Genomic DNA, 15180 nt, shown 5'->3' with positions numbered 1-15180 from the left:
AATCTGCAATATACTGTATATATATAAAACTCTACATAAATTGACAGCACTATATAAGTACCTGTAATAAATATATGAAAAAAATATATATACATTTCATAATTTTTCTCTTTTAAAACAACACTATAATTATTATTCTGCTACAAAGCATAGGGAAGTTATTTTGAAATGAAATAACAGCTTTTTTCAATTTTGCATTTCTTTTAAGCAACAGTGAAAAAAACTTGTTAGTAGCTGCTTGTGGGGTATCATTGAATGTATTTCTGCTGTTGTATTAATAGCACTGTGTAGCTATGCAGATAGTTCAGGCTGCCCAGGATGGGAAGGGGTTAACTGTGTCTAGACTTTTTCTGGGCTTTCGAAGGGCCCACACTATTACATTTTCTGCAGAATTTTGTCTGCAGATTTACCAAAACCATGTAGTGCAAGGGCCTGCCTGATTGCATACAAATTGAAACTCTTATGCCCCATACACACTGACGGACTTTCCAACGGAAAATGTTCGATGAGAGCTTGCTGTTGGAAATTCCGACTGTGTGTAGGCTCCATCCAACATTTTCCATCAGAATTTCCATCACACAAAATTTGAGATCTGGATCTCAAATTTTCCGACAACAAAATCCGTTGTCGTAAATTCCGATCGTGTGTACACAATTCCGACGCACAAAGTTCCACCCATGCTCGGAATCAAGCAGAAGAGCCGCACTGGCTATTGAACTTCATTTTTCTCGGCTCATAGTACTTGTTGTACGTCACAGCGTTCTTGATGTTCGGAATTTCCGACAAGATTTGTGTGACTGTATGTATGCAAGACAAGTTTGAGCCAACATCCGTCAAAAAAAAACAATGGATTTTGTTGTTGAAATGTCGAATCGTGTGTACGGGGCATTAAGGTTTGACCTCATATTATATGGTTTTGGTAAATCTGAAGACAAAAATCTGCAGAAAATCTAATAGTGTGTATGGCCTAAGTCCTACCCCCTTCTGTAAGCCATATAAATACCAGGGTAGGGCTCAGAGCAATCTCTCTCTTCCATATGGAATTTACAGAGGAAGGCCTGCTGCACTGGAGCATGTGGCGCCCTCCTGGGTGACCCTGCTGGGATTCTCCTTAGACTAGGAACCTACCAGCACTGGACTCTGGTAGGACTTTTGCTAAATGGACTTTGCTTCCCCAGGAGGGTTAGAACCTGGGTAGCCTGCATTCAGGTCTGTACACGGCTTTATGGCAGCCGGTTTGGCCGGCTTCTGTCAAAGGGGCATGACCAAAAAAAAGGTCTGTCAATCGGCATCCAATCACCGCTTTCAGACAATGTGTGTAGGACATCCAGTGTCCACAACTGTTTATGCAAATCTAAACCCAATAACACAAATACATTCCATCTTATTGGTCCTTAGATGGTGGCGCTGCATTCATTTTCTTTTTTCAGGTTTTTTTCCTTTATTTTCTCCTGATGATTTTTCCAGTTACAACTAGGCATAAAAAATTCTGCTTATAGAGGCGTTTGGCTTTTTTTTTTCAGCTTGTAGAAGCAACTCTATGTTAACCTTTGTTTTCATGCACATTTGGGCACTTATAGACATATTTGTAGAGGATTACAGGCTGAAAAAAAAACAAAACATTTTTTTGCCAGCAGGTCTGGAATTTTTCTGCTGCCTAGTGTGCATGGACCTTTACTGTCCTAGAGTGACCACATACGTTCACCATATTACAGTGCCTTGAAAAAGTATTCACCCCTCAACATTTTCCGCATTTTGTCATGTTGCAACAAAAAACGTAAATGTATTTTATTGGGATTTTATGTGATAGATCAACATAAAGTGGCACATAATTGCGAAGTGGAAGGAAAATGATAAATGGTTTTCAATTTTTTTTTTTACAAATAAATATCTGAAAAGTGTGGCATGTATTAGTATTTACTCTGATACCCCTAACTAAAATCTAGTGGAACCAATTGCCTTCAGAAGTCACCTAATTAGCAAATAGAGGCCACCTGTGTGTAATTTAATCTCAGTATAAATACAGCTGTTCTGTGAAGCCCTCAGAGGTTTGTTAGAGAACCTTAGTGAACAAACAGCATCACAAAGGCCAAGGAACACACCAGACAGGTCAGGGATACAGTTGTGTAGAAATTTAAAGCAGGGTTAGGCTATAAAAAAAATCCCAATCTTGTAGCTTAGATGGGAGAATCTGTCCACAGGACAACTATTAGTCGTGCACTCCACAAATCTGACCTTTATGGAAGAGTGGCAAGAAGAAAGCCATTGTTGAAAGAAAGCCATAAGAAGTCTTGTTTGCAGTTTGCGAGAAACCATGTGGGGGACACAACAAACATGTGGAAGGAGGTCCTCTGGTCAGGTGAGACCAAAATTGAATTTTTTGGCCAAAAAGCAAAACGCTATGTGTGACGGAAAACTAACACTACACTTTAACATGAACACACCATCCCCACCGTGAAACATGGTGATGACAGCATCATGTTGTGGGGATGCTTGTCTTCAGCAGGGACAGGGAAGCTGGTCAGAGTTGATGGGAAGATGGATGGAGCCAAATACAGGGCAATCTTAGAAGAAAACCTGTTAGAGTCTGCAAAAGTCTTAAGACTGGGGCGGAGGTTCACCTTCTAGCAGGACAACAACCCTAAACATACAGCCAGAGCTACAATGGAATGGTTTAGATCAAAGCATATTCATGTGTTCAGATGGCCCAGTCAAAGTCCAGACCTAAATCCAATTGAGAATCTGTGGCAAGACTTGAAAATTGCTGTTCACAGACACTCTCCATTAGGGATGAGCTTCGAGTTCGAGTCGAACTCATGTTCGACTCGAACATTGGCTGTTCGCAAGTTCACCGAACAGCGAACAATTTGGGGTGTTCGCGGCAAATTCGAATGCCGCGGAACACCCTTTAAAAGTCTATGGGAGAAATCAAAAGTGCTAATTTTAAAGGCTAATATGCAAGTTATTGTCATAAAAAGTGTTTGGGGACCTGGGTCCTGCCCCAGGGGACATGGATCAATGCAAAAAAAAGTTTTAAAAACGGCCGTTTTTTCAGGAGCAGTGATTTTAATAATACTTAAAGTCAATCAATAAAAGTGTAATATCCCTTTAAATTTCGTACCTGGGGGGTGTCTATAGTGTGCCTGTAAAGGGGCGCATGTTTCCTGTGTTTAGAACAGTCTGACAGCAAAATGACATTTTGAAGGAAAAAACTCATTTAAAACTACCCGCGGCTATTGCATTGCCGACAATACACATAGAAGTTCATTGATAAAAACGGCATGGGAATTCCCCAAAGGGGAACCCCGAACCAAAATTAAAAAAAAAAAATGACGTGGGGGTCCCCCTAAATTCCATACCAGGCCCTTCAGGTCTGATATGGATATTAAGGGGAACCCCGGCCAAAATTAAAAAAAAAAAATGACGTGGGGTTCCCCCTAAATTCCATACCAGACCCTTCAGGTCTGGTATGGATTTTAAGGGGAACCCCGCGCCAAAAAAAAAAAAAAAAACGGCGTGGGGTCCCCCCAAAAATCCATACCAGACCCTTATCCGAGCACGCAACCTGGCAGGCCGCAGGAAAAGAGGGGGGGACAAGAGTGCGGCCCCCCCTCCCTCCTGAACCGTACCAGGCCACATGCCCTCAACATTGGGAGGGTGCTTTGGGGTAGCCCCCCAAAACACCTTGTCCCCATGTTGATGAGGACAAGGGCCTCATCCCCACAACCCTGGCCGGTGGTTGTGGGGGTCTGCGGGCGGGGGGCTTATCGGAATCTGGAAGCCCCCTTTAACAAGGTGACCCCCAGATCCCGGCCCCCCCCCTGTGTGAAATGGTAAGGGGGTACATAAGTACCCCTACCATTTCACGAAAAAAGTGTCAAAAATGTTAAAAATGACAAGAGACAGTTTTTGACAATTCCTTTATTTAAATGCTTCTTCTTTCTTCTATCTTCCTTCATCTTCTGGTTCTTCTGGCTCTTCTGGTTCTTCCTCCGGCGTTCTCGTCCAGCATCTCCTCCGCGGCGTCTTCTGTCTTCTTCTCCTCGGGCCGCTCCGCACCCATGGCATGGGGGGGAGGCTCCCGCTCTTCTCTTCTTCTCTTCTTCTTTTCTTCTTTTCTTCTCTTCTTCTCTTCTTCTTCATTTTCTTCTCCGGGCCGCTCCGCAATCCATGCTGGCATGGAGGGAGGCTCCCGCTGTGTGACGGCGCTCCTCGTCTGACAGTTCTTAAATAACGGGGGGGGGGCCACCCGGTGACCCCGCCCCCCTCTGACGCACGGTGACTTGACGGGACTTCCCTGTGGCATTCCCCGTGACATCACAGGGAAGTCCCGTCAAGTCACCGTGCGTCAGAGGGGGCGGGGTCACCGGGTGGCCCCGCCCCCCCGTTATTTAAGAACTGTCAGACGAGGAGCGCCGTCACACAGCGGGAGCCTCCCTCCATGCCAGCATGGATTGCGGAGCGGCCCGGAGAAGAAAATGAAGAAGAAGAGAAGAAGAGAAGAAAAGAAGAAAAGAAGAAGAGAAGAAGAGAAGAGCGGGAGCCTCCCCCCCATGCCATGGGTGCGGAGCGGCCCGAGGAGAAGAAGACAGAAGACGCCGCGGAGGAGATGCTGGACGAGAACGCCGGAGGAAGAACCAGAAGAACCAGAAGAGCCAGAAGAACCAGAAGATGAAGGAAGATAGAAGAAAGAAGAAGCATTTAAATAAAGGAATTGTCAAAAACTGTCTCTTGTCATTTTTAACATTTTTGACACTTTTTTCGTGAAATGGTAGGGGTACTTATGTACCCCCTTACCATTTCACACAGGGGGGGGGCCGGGATCTGGGGGTCACCTTGTTAAAGGGGGCTTCCAGATTCCGATAAGCCCCCCGCCCGCAGACCCCCACAACCACCGGCCAGGGTTGTGGGGATGAGGCCCTTGTCCTCATCAACATGGGGACAAGGTGTTTTGGGGGGCTACCCCAAAGCACCCTCCCAATGTTGAGGGCATGTGGCCTGGTACGGTTCAGGAGGGAGGGGGGCCGCACTCTCGTCCCCCCCTCTTTTCCTGCGGCCTGCCAGGTTGCGTGCTCGGATAAGGGTCTGGTATGGATTTTTGGGGGGACCCCACGCCGTTTTTTTTTTTTTTTTTGGCGCGGGGTTCCCCTTAAAATCCATACCAGACCTGAAGGGTCTGGTATGGAATTTAGGGGGAACCCCACGTCATTTTTTTTTTTTAATTTTGGCCGGGGTTCCCCTTAATATCCATACCAGACCTGAAGGGCCTGGTATGGAATTTAGGGGGACCCCCACGTCATTTTTTTTTTTTAATTTTGGTTCGGGGTTCCCCTTTGGGGAATTCCCATGCCGTTTTTATCAATGAACTTCTATGTGTATTGTCGGCAATGCAATAGCCGCGGGTAGTTTTAAATGAGTTTTTTCCTTCAAAATGTCATTTTGCTGTCAGACTGTTCTAAACACAGGAAACATGCGCCCCTTTACAGGCACACTATAGACACCCCCCAGGTACGAAATTTAAAGGGATATTACACTTTTATTGTTTGACTTTAAGCATTATTAAAATCACTGCTCCTGAAAAAACGGCCGTTTTTAAAACTTTTTTTTGCATTGATCCATGTCCCCTGGGGCAGGACCCAGGTCCCCAAACACTTTTTATGACAATAACTTGCATATAAGCCTTGAAAATTAGCACTTTTGATTATTCATGTTCGTGTCCCATAGACTTTAACGGTGTTCGCATGTTCGAACGAACTTTTTTCCTGTTCGCATGTTCTGGTGCGAACCGAACAGGGGGGTGTTCGGCTCATCCCTACTCTCCATCCAATCTGGCAGGGCTTGAGCTATTTTGCAAAGAAGAATAGGCAAAATGTCACTCTCTAGATGTGCAAAGCTGGTAGAGACATACCCAAAACATCTTGCAGCTGTAATTGCAGTGAAAGGTGGTTCTACAAAGTACTGACTTAAGGGGGCTGAATACAAATGCATGCCACACTTAATATAAATGAATTAATATTTGTAAAAAAAAAAAATGAAAAACTATTTATCATTTTCCTTTCACTTCACAATTATGTGCCACTTTCTGTTGGTCTATCACATAAACCCCAATAAAATATATTTACGTTTTTGGTTGTAACATGACAAAATGTGGAAAATGTCAAGGAGTATGAATACTTTTTCAAGGCACTGTATTATATTTATAGAGGAGCAGCATTGTCAGCCTAGTATAAGACTATAAAACCTCCCCTGACCTAATCTCCATAACACGTGGCAGTGTTGTAGTCAACAGATAAAGCTGAGAACAATGTACCTGATAAAAAGTACCAATGACAGAGAGCATATGAAGTAGTTTCTGGCTGGATCTGGTAGAGAAAGGGATTGCACAGAATGAACAATATCCTGCACATGTACCTTATTAGTAAGTAATCACTCTAAATGATGAGCTGTGGTTAACATACCTTCCAACTATCTAAAGCCGCATTCACACAAGCGGACTTTTCGACCGGACTGGTCCGACGGACCGAGTCCGGCAGACAATTCGACCCTGTGTGGGCTTCATCGGACCTGCAGCGGACTTTTTCGGTCGAAAATCTGACGGACTTTAGATTTGGAACATGCTTCAAATCTTTACGACGGACTCAAGTCCGGTCGAAAAATTTGCTTGTCTGTATGCTAGTCCGACGGCCAAAAACCGACGCTAGGGCAGCTATTGGCTACTGGCTATCAACTTCCTTATTTTAGTCCGGTCGTACGTCATCAAGTACGAATCTGTCGGACTTTGGTGTGATCCTGTGTAGGCAAGTCCGGTCGTTATAAAGTCCGTCGAAAGTCCGTCGGAAAGACCGTCTGACCTTTGTTGTCAAAAAGTCCGACCGTGTGTACACGGCATAAGAGAAAGAGGGCACCTTTTAGCAGAGTATGTAGGCAAAAGACGCATTCCTGCCATACCCCCAGTTATACAGACCATAGAAAATTAAAAAGTAAAAGAAAAAATTTGGATAATGTTTAAAACATTTTTTAAAGAGTATCATCAAATAGTAAAACCACATAACATCAGTCAATTCCAGATGAAATTATTTTAATCATCTTGTGTTTAACAAGAGTTTTGAAACAGTCATCAGAGCATAACAAAATCAGAAGGCTTCCAGATAAGAGCATAAAGCAAAGTGTTTACCTATCTAAAGGTGTATGTCCATGTTAAATTAAATAGCTGTAACAAGAGAGCAGTTTTATACGCTTGGCAAGCTAACCGGAGTCTGTAAATACTGGCAGTCATACTGTATTACATGCTTTGTTAATACACACAAATTTCCATTTTCAGGCTACTGCTCAGGTGTAAAAAGTATATTGTGGTTTATCATAACAGGATCAGGGCTTGAACTTTTTTAATCTCTGGGGACATTTGGAGGACACTTGGGGGCCAATAAAATTAACTGCAACAAATACCTCTGTTTGTAAAAGGTATGTAAAAGTTTATTTGTTGCTGTTTGTTTACATTCACCTGTCAAGTCAGGAATGCCCGGCTGACAGCTTAAAGCGGTGTTCCAGCCGCAATTTTTTTTTACAACCATTGTAGCTGCTGACTTTTAATAAGGACGCTTACCTGCCCAGGGAGCGTGCGATGTTGGCACCCCGAGGCCGATCCGTCCATCGGAACGGGTGCCGGCGCTGCCATCCTAACGAAGGGAATCAGGCAGTGGAGCCTTGCGGCTTCACTGCCCGTTTCCTACTGCGCATGCGCAAGTCACGCGGCGCTTTGTGAATGGGCGGCTGTCTTCTTGGACACACACAGGTCCCAGAAGACAGCACACCCCATTTCCCAGGAGGCAACGCGAGGGATGTAGAGAAGGAACAGCTCTGTCGAGAAGGAAGTGGCAGATTTGGATGACTGCCTAGCAACAGCCACTTCTGGTAATTAAAACATTTTTTTTTCAAATGTTTAATAAAAAATTTTTTAGGGTGGACCTCCGCTGTAATGTGCCAGACAGGGATGAGTTATTGGTTGTTAGGGAGCTGGTGAGTGCTGGCTGCCTAGCAACCAGAAGGAAGCAGTCTCATTTAGCAGTGGTGATGCCATCATCTGAACAACCATTCATTCAGCTGTTTGCACAGGAATCTCCTTAGACAGTACACAGTGCTGTGGTCACCTTCATATTTACTATGGTGGTCAGTGATGGCAGAAAAAAAAATGCAGAAAAAGTGGTCATTAAGTCTGCCCCATTTTATATATTTTTTATATTTTTTATTAACTTTACCTTTTTTTTATAAACTTTTTTTTTCACTTTTCTGGTCTGAGTATAGATCTGTGTGTGACCCGAGAATGTTTGAATCCACCTACTGTTGACTGATTTACTACCTAATCTATTTCAAGCATCAAGTGGTCAGATGTTCTTTGCCTGTAGTGTTAAGCTATTTTATATATTAGTGAATGTTAACTCTTATGGTGAAATGTTTTGAATGTTAGGGATGTTACATTCACCCAGAAAAAGGCGACAAATAAACTATAATGCCCCGAACACATGATCGGGAATGCGGCCAGCAAAAGACCGATGAGAGCTTTTGGTCGGAAAATGCGACCGTGTGTATGCTCCATCAGACTTTTGCTGGCGGAATTCCAGCCAGCAAAAGATTAAGAGCATGCTCTCAATTTTTCGGTCGGAAAAAGTTCAGATTGGAAATTCCGATCGTCTGTACCAGTTCCGACGCGAAAAGTTCAGCGAACTTTTGTGTGACCGTGTGTATGCAAGCCAAGCTTGAGCGGAATTCCGTCGGAAAAACCATCCAAGATTTTTCCGACAAAAATTCCGCTTGTGTGTACGCAGCATTAGATGCGAGTTGCACGTATTATTTATTACGTTTGCGTGAATGAGGAGACATTCACAAAGCTAATTTTTTTATGAAGACTTCTTAAAGTACTGCATGTCTACAACCATGAACAACATTTTTGCTGTATTAGTTCTTTTTTTTTTAGGTTAAAGTGGAGTTCCACCCAAAAGTTTGTCTCATTTGTCTCCTTCCCCCCTCCGGTGCCGTGATTGGCCGCTCAATCACCTGGGACCTGTAATGGGTCCCAGATGATTGACAGGAGGGAGGGAGCAGAGCGGAGCCCTTCCTGTGCCTGGGGGGAAGTGATGTCACCAGCCCAGGCAAAGGAACAGGCAGACTACGAGGGACCACCTAGCAACAGGCATTTAGAGGTAAGTGAAAAAAAAAAAAAAATCCAAATTTTTTTGGGGTTTTTTTTTAGATTTTTTCCAGGTATTTTTGTTTTTTGGGTGGAACCCCACTTTAAGTAGCATAGACAAATAAAATAAACAAGTGATAAACAAAAGATAAATTGCAGCGTAGCAGTTTTTGTTTTTATTTTTTAAGGTAGCCCTAGGATACTGGTGTTCACATCATTTTGTCCAATCACTATAATAATAATCACAATAAAAAGGTGTTTTGTTAAAGGAGGACTTCAGACAAACGCTAATGTTTTTATCTTTGGCATTGGTGTATGCACAGCACTAGAATTGACATAAGCGTTCAATATTTGTCAGTTAAACATTAAAAGAACAGTGTTCTTAAAGTGGATCAGTCTTCAAAATACAGCCACAATATTGTGGACTTTGTCCAGGATTAAGCAGCCAACAAATTCTCAGAACAATATTAGCAATGAGGCAAACACTCTTTCCCTCAGTAAGGTCACTTTCTTCCTGAAGCTCTTCTTAAGAACTTTTGCATTAGTAGGGTAAATAAATATACTCTGGTTATTGTTCCTGCTCTAGCCCAATTTCTCTCAGCTTCTTCTTCAGTCCCTTTAACTAAATTGTCAGTTTTTACATTCACGTTGTAGCGCTGGTAGAATTACAATCTACCGCAGGTTAGGTAAATTTAGTAAATTGTGCGTTGGGAAGGTAAAAGTTTGCCTCTGTTCCAGCTTGGCTGACATTTTTCCTTGCTGACCGGTGGGTGTCACTGTTACCACTAGTCAGTGTTTTCGAAAGGCAACGTGTCGAAGTGTGTAGATGCTCCTCTGTCTCGGAGACAAGCTCGGTGGAGGTGGTCCTCCAAGTTGCATTCTAGGAAGAGGGTATTTATGGGACAGACGCCATATTCTAGGGTTCGTTTTACAGCCACCTGCTGGCCCTCCTGGCCGACAGGTATGCGTTAAGGAGCTACCTCGTGGTCCTCCGATCAGGAGGCCCATGATGCTGCGGTGCAGGGGTGGGTCCAGAGGCTTGTCTGGGGCCTACCACCGCGGCCAAGGAATGGTCCTGAGCTGTCGGTCCCGTGTGACGAAGCTGGACAACCGAGGAGATCCCAGGGGAGGACCCGTCTTGGAGAGATCACGCGGTGAGCTGGTCTATAGAGGGGCCTGGTGACTCGGTTGAAGGACGTATCCAAAAGAAGTAACCATACAGCATAGTGTTGCCAGTTCGGCTTAAAGGTTCAGGCACTGTGACTGACTTTCATTGCAGAAAATCTGATACATCCTGTGGCAGAGGATCGTACGGATTTATTCCCCCAAACAAGTCTGTGGCAGAGACTTTTGATTCGTGCTGCATACTGGCTGCTAGACCGGTGAGAGAGGCCTATCCAGACGAGCAAGGAGTGTGTCCCACAAGGGGAGCGCATTCCACATAATTATCTGAATTCTACCAGGACATTTTTCGCTAAGATTCTACAAGAAGATATTTGAGTTTCTCCTGAAAGTTTCCTTTTCCGCCTGTTTCCTGCTACTTCCTAAAGTTTGTCTGTTCAATAAAGCATTGAAAATGTACTCCAGTGTTGGTGCGTGTGTCATCCAGAAGTAAACACAACGGAACCCCTAGACCCGGTGCCGGTAAAACAGAGGGAAGCAAAGTGAAGGTAACAGACCCGCTTAAACTAGCAGCTCCACCGTGAGTTAGTGCTTCAAAGTAAAATCCTGTTTCTACTATACAGCGTGATTATTTCTAGTTGAAAACATTTAGGGTCCGTTCACACTAGTGTGATTTCAGATACGACTTGAGCCGAACAGAATCGCACAACAATGGAAATCACATTGTTTTCAATGGTGCCCGTTCACATCAATGCAACCCAGCAAGGTGCACAAAAAGGTTCCTGTATTACTTTGGTGCGATTCCAGCATGATTTTGGCCACATAGAATATGCAAAATCACATTTAAGAAAAATGAGGGGAATAACTGCGCTACAGTGAAATACATAAACAATAACAATTATAGCCGCGATTCATCTATGTAACACAAACACAGTGAAATTAAATAAGTAAAAAAGGGGGGTTGAATCGCGCTAAAACAGATTGGTGATCATACACATCATCACCAAACCAAATATTTAGAACTAAGTGAAGAGTTCCCCTTTAGTGTACACATAATATACAAAACACATGTCAAATGAATAATCAATCCAAAAATAAAATGTTCAAAGTGATAATAAAAAGTCCATGTATAAAAAATAAATCACCCAAGTGATATGAAAGTATCTTAAAAAAGTTCCAAAAAACATAAATTCTTGCTGTGAGAAGAAAAAAGCGTGCTTGCTCCACCACCGTGAAATCAGACTGGCCGCTTACCAGAAACTCATGATCCCCCGTTACAGAGGATCAGAGAAAGCTGTTTGTTAATACTGCTTCGAACCACGACCAATGGATCAGAGACCTTATACCGAGATGGGACATCAAAGACTGCAGGGTCAGGCTAAAGATGTTCACACTGACAGGTACTCAGACATCAGCCCACAGCATTGCAGATACGGTCATAGAAGGAAAAAAAGGCTCCATATAGTGTAAAATCATTGACTTTATTGGATAAGTAAAAAGTTAAACTCACATGTTAGTAGACAATAGTAGGCATGTAGTGTAGTCTGGAGCGCTGGCCGGAAGCTCACAGACAGCCCGTCCTACTGAAAACAACAGCAGCAATAGGAGGTGACGCCCCTGGATGGTGTGACTCTATCACGAAACGCCGCGTAGGGCAGAGCGACGTGTTCTCGTCACCTCCCATTGCTGCTGTTGTTTCCAGTAGGACGGGCTGTCTGTGAGCTTCCGGCCGGCGCTTCAGACTACACTACATGCCTACTATTGTCTACTAACATGTGAGTTTAACTTTTTACTTATCCAATAAAGTCAATGATTTTACACTATATGGAGCCTTTTTTTCCTTCTATGACCGTATCTGCAATGCTGTGGGCTGATGTCTGAGTACCTGTCAGTGTGAACACCTTTAGCCTGACCCTGCAGTCTTTGATGTCCCATCTCGGTATAAGGTCTCTGATCCATTGGTCATAGTTCGAAGCAGTATTAACAAACATAATAATACAAAAAAGATGCGGCGCTAAGGACAAATATAGTGAATATGATACAATAACCAAAATATTAGTGCAAATTGAAAATTACATAATACAATGTCCCAAAACTAATGGGATAGATAGATAGAATCCAAGGCAAAACAAAGAGTCCGTGATAAATCAAGAAAGAGTGCAAAAAGGGGCCATAGCAGAGATGAGGGTGCAGTGGAGAGAATCTTCCGTAGTTCCTCACACCCGAGGTGAAATATCAAATATGCTCACCAGATCCCGTTGACCGCCATTACAGCGGTCAAAGACAGCACAGGGAATTTCGGGGCTCCCCACAACCTCAGCTCAATATTCCCGAAGAGCGACAGATGGTATCTCAGGATTCAAGAAGAGAAAGGAAAACCATCGCATAATATAGTCTGCACAGTCGTTTTATTAAAAGAATTGCACTTACAAATTCTCGTGGTAAAAACAGCATGTCACGTACGGCTGACAATCTGCGCCTCCGTCTGCTGCCTCCGCCTTCCTGGTTCGTGTAAGCCCTACACAGAGTACGGACGTGGTGACGTCATAGGCTCCTCCCTACGCGTTTCGTCACTAGCGGACGTCGTCTGGGGATTGGCCAAGCTCGAGCGTCACCGCGTGTGGGCATTAAATACACTATGGGCGCCATCTTAACTACTGGTAAGGTAATTTTGGCATTAAGGAACGGCCAGGCCGTGTTATATGCCGGCCAATAGTAATTAGGGAAGCGGAGGAAACACTTAAGGAAAAACGAAAGAAAAACGCCATCTTGTGGCCAAAAAGAATAACAGAGGAAAGACAAATTAAAAAGAGAAAAATAAATTCTCAAATGGCAGTAGCAAAACTCAGAAGGGGTGCAGCAGACAGGAGGCTAGATAAAACATTAGAAGAAACATATAAATTGTAATACATACTATAATCCAAAACCTCAATACATCAAATACTAGATATATAAAAGAGGCCGCATTGACAATATGAGAAACTAATCTCATAGAAATAAAACAGTAAAAACAATGTTTTTATTTAAAATAATCAAGAGTTGTTTAAAAAACAATTAATGTCCCAGTCAACGTTTAACCCATGTGGTACAAAAGATCTCATATGGAAGATCCACCTGGTCTCAAGCCTAGATAATGATCTGACTTTATTAGTCCCTCTCCAGTGTGGATTTAATTTATCAATTGCCATAAAAAGGGTCCCATCCGGTTTCTTATCATGATATTTGGCATAATGCCTAGATAGGTTGTGTTTTGGGTAACCCCGTTTAATATTGGCAATATGCTCCGATAGTCGCACATGTAACTCACGTTTGGTTCGACCAATGTACTGCTTGGAGCATGGGCACTGAATAAGATAGACAACAAATTTAGTGGTGCATGTAATAAAAGATTGGATATCATATATCCTATTCGTGACAGAGGATAGAAAAGTCTCACGTTTTCTACCAGTAAAGGAATTTATCTGACAGGTGTTACACTTGTGACAGGGATAGAAACCCTTCATAGTATGGAAAAAGGAGATAGTCCTTGGGGGATCTATCACATTTCTAGCGATACAGTGTCGCAAAGAGGGCGCACCCCTATATATCACTACAGGTTTATCTGGAATGACAGGTCCTAGAACCTTGTCATTCCTGAGTATATTCCAATGTTTTTGAAAAATTCTTTTAACAGAAAAATGTTGGTTGGAATAACCTGTAATCATAGACCAACCAAACCTATTATCATCTACGGGGCCATGGCCGACGTCCCTGTGCAACATGAGTGCCCTATCCATGCTGGCAACCTGAGAAATGGTGGCCTCAACTTCACCCTTAGAATAACCCTTTTCCAAAAATCGTTGTTTAAGCACCTGAGCTTGTTGATAATAATCAACAACCTCAGTGCAATTACGCCTAATCCGCTGGAATTGTCCCCGAGGGACAGCTCTCAACCAAGCTGGATGATGGCAGCTAGAAAGCGGAATATAGGCGTTTCTATCCGTCGTTTTGAAATAAGTATTAGTGACAAGGCGACCGTTCCTGATCAAGATATTAAGGTCAAGGAAATGGATTCCTATATCACTAATTTCAAACTGGAGTGAAATACCTCTATCATTCTGATTTAATGATGTAAGGAATTCTTCAAGTGAGGGCTGATCACCATCCCACACCAGCAAGACATCGTCTATGTACCTTTTCCATAAACGCAGTTGTGCCGGGGGATTCCTGTCAATAACCTCACTCTCCCACCTGGCCATAAATAAATTGGCCAGGCTGGGCGCAAATTTGGCGCCCATGGCCACACCACAAATCTGTAAATAAAAAACACCACCAAACCAAAAATAATTGTGACCTGCCGCAAATTTCAAAAGGGACAAAATGAAAAGTTTTTGAGACTGAGGCAGAGAAGATTCTTGGTTAAGATAATAACTGACGGCTTCTAATCCATGTTTGTGTGAGATATTGGTATACAGAGAAGCTACATCCGCCGTAGCCAGGATGTAGCTCTCCTTCCATTCTAGGTTTTCCAAAAGGTTAATGACCTGAGTAGTGTCTCTCAAATATGCCGGGGTAGCTGTCACTAGAGGTTGCAAAAAATTGTCCACGTATCTTCCTATCCTAGCCGTAACCGAATCAATGCCGCTGATGATCGGGCGGCCGGGAGGATTGGAAAGGTTTTTATGTATTTTAGGTAGAAAATACATGACTGGAATCCTTGGAGCTGAGGGAACCAGGTATGCCCTTTCTTTTTTATTTAGAATACCCCTTTCAAAACCTCCATCTATCAGGGTCTGGAGTTCCCTTTTGAATTTAATAGTAGGGTTAGCGGCCAAAGGCAAGTACGTGGCTCGATCAGAGAGGAGCCTATTCATTTCCTCTAAATACTGAACTTT

At 43.3% G+C, this 15180-nt stretch overlaps 1 protein-coding gene across 1 annotated transcript in view; it reads right to left on the bottom strand.

Moving 5' to 3' along the window:
- Nucleotides 1-15180, bottom strand: part of LOC141112265 (synaptotagmin-2-like) — a 180076-nt gene that overhangs the window by 116063 nt on the left and 48833 nt on the right. The gene's annotated exons all lie outside the window — the stretch shown is intronic.

Source organism: Aquarana catesbeiana, linkage group LG11 (genome assembly GCF_042186555.1).
Source record: "Aquarana catesbeiana isolate 2022-GZ linkage group LG11, ASM4218655v1, whole genome shotgun sequence".
Classification (NCBI taxonomy): domain Eukaryota; kingdom Metazoa; phylum Chordata; class Amphibia; order Anura; family Ranidae; genus Aquarana; species Aquarana catesbeiana.
The sequence above is the reverse complement of the archived record's forward strand: the minus strand, read 5'-3'. Positions and strand labels throughout refer to the sequence as shown.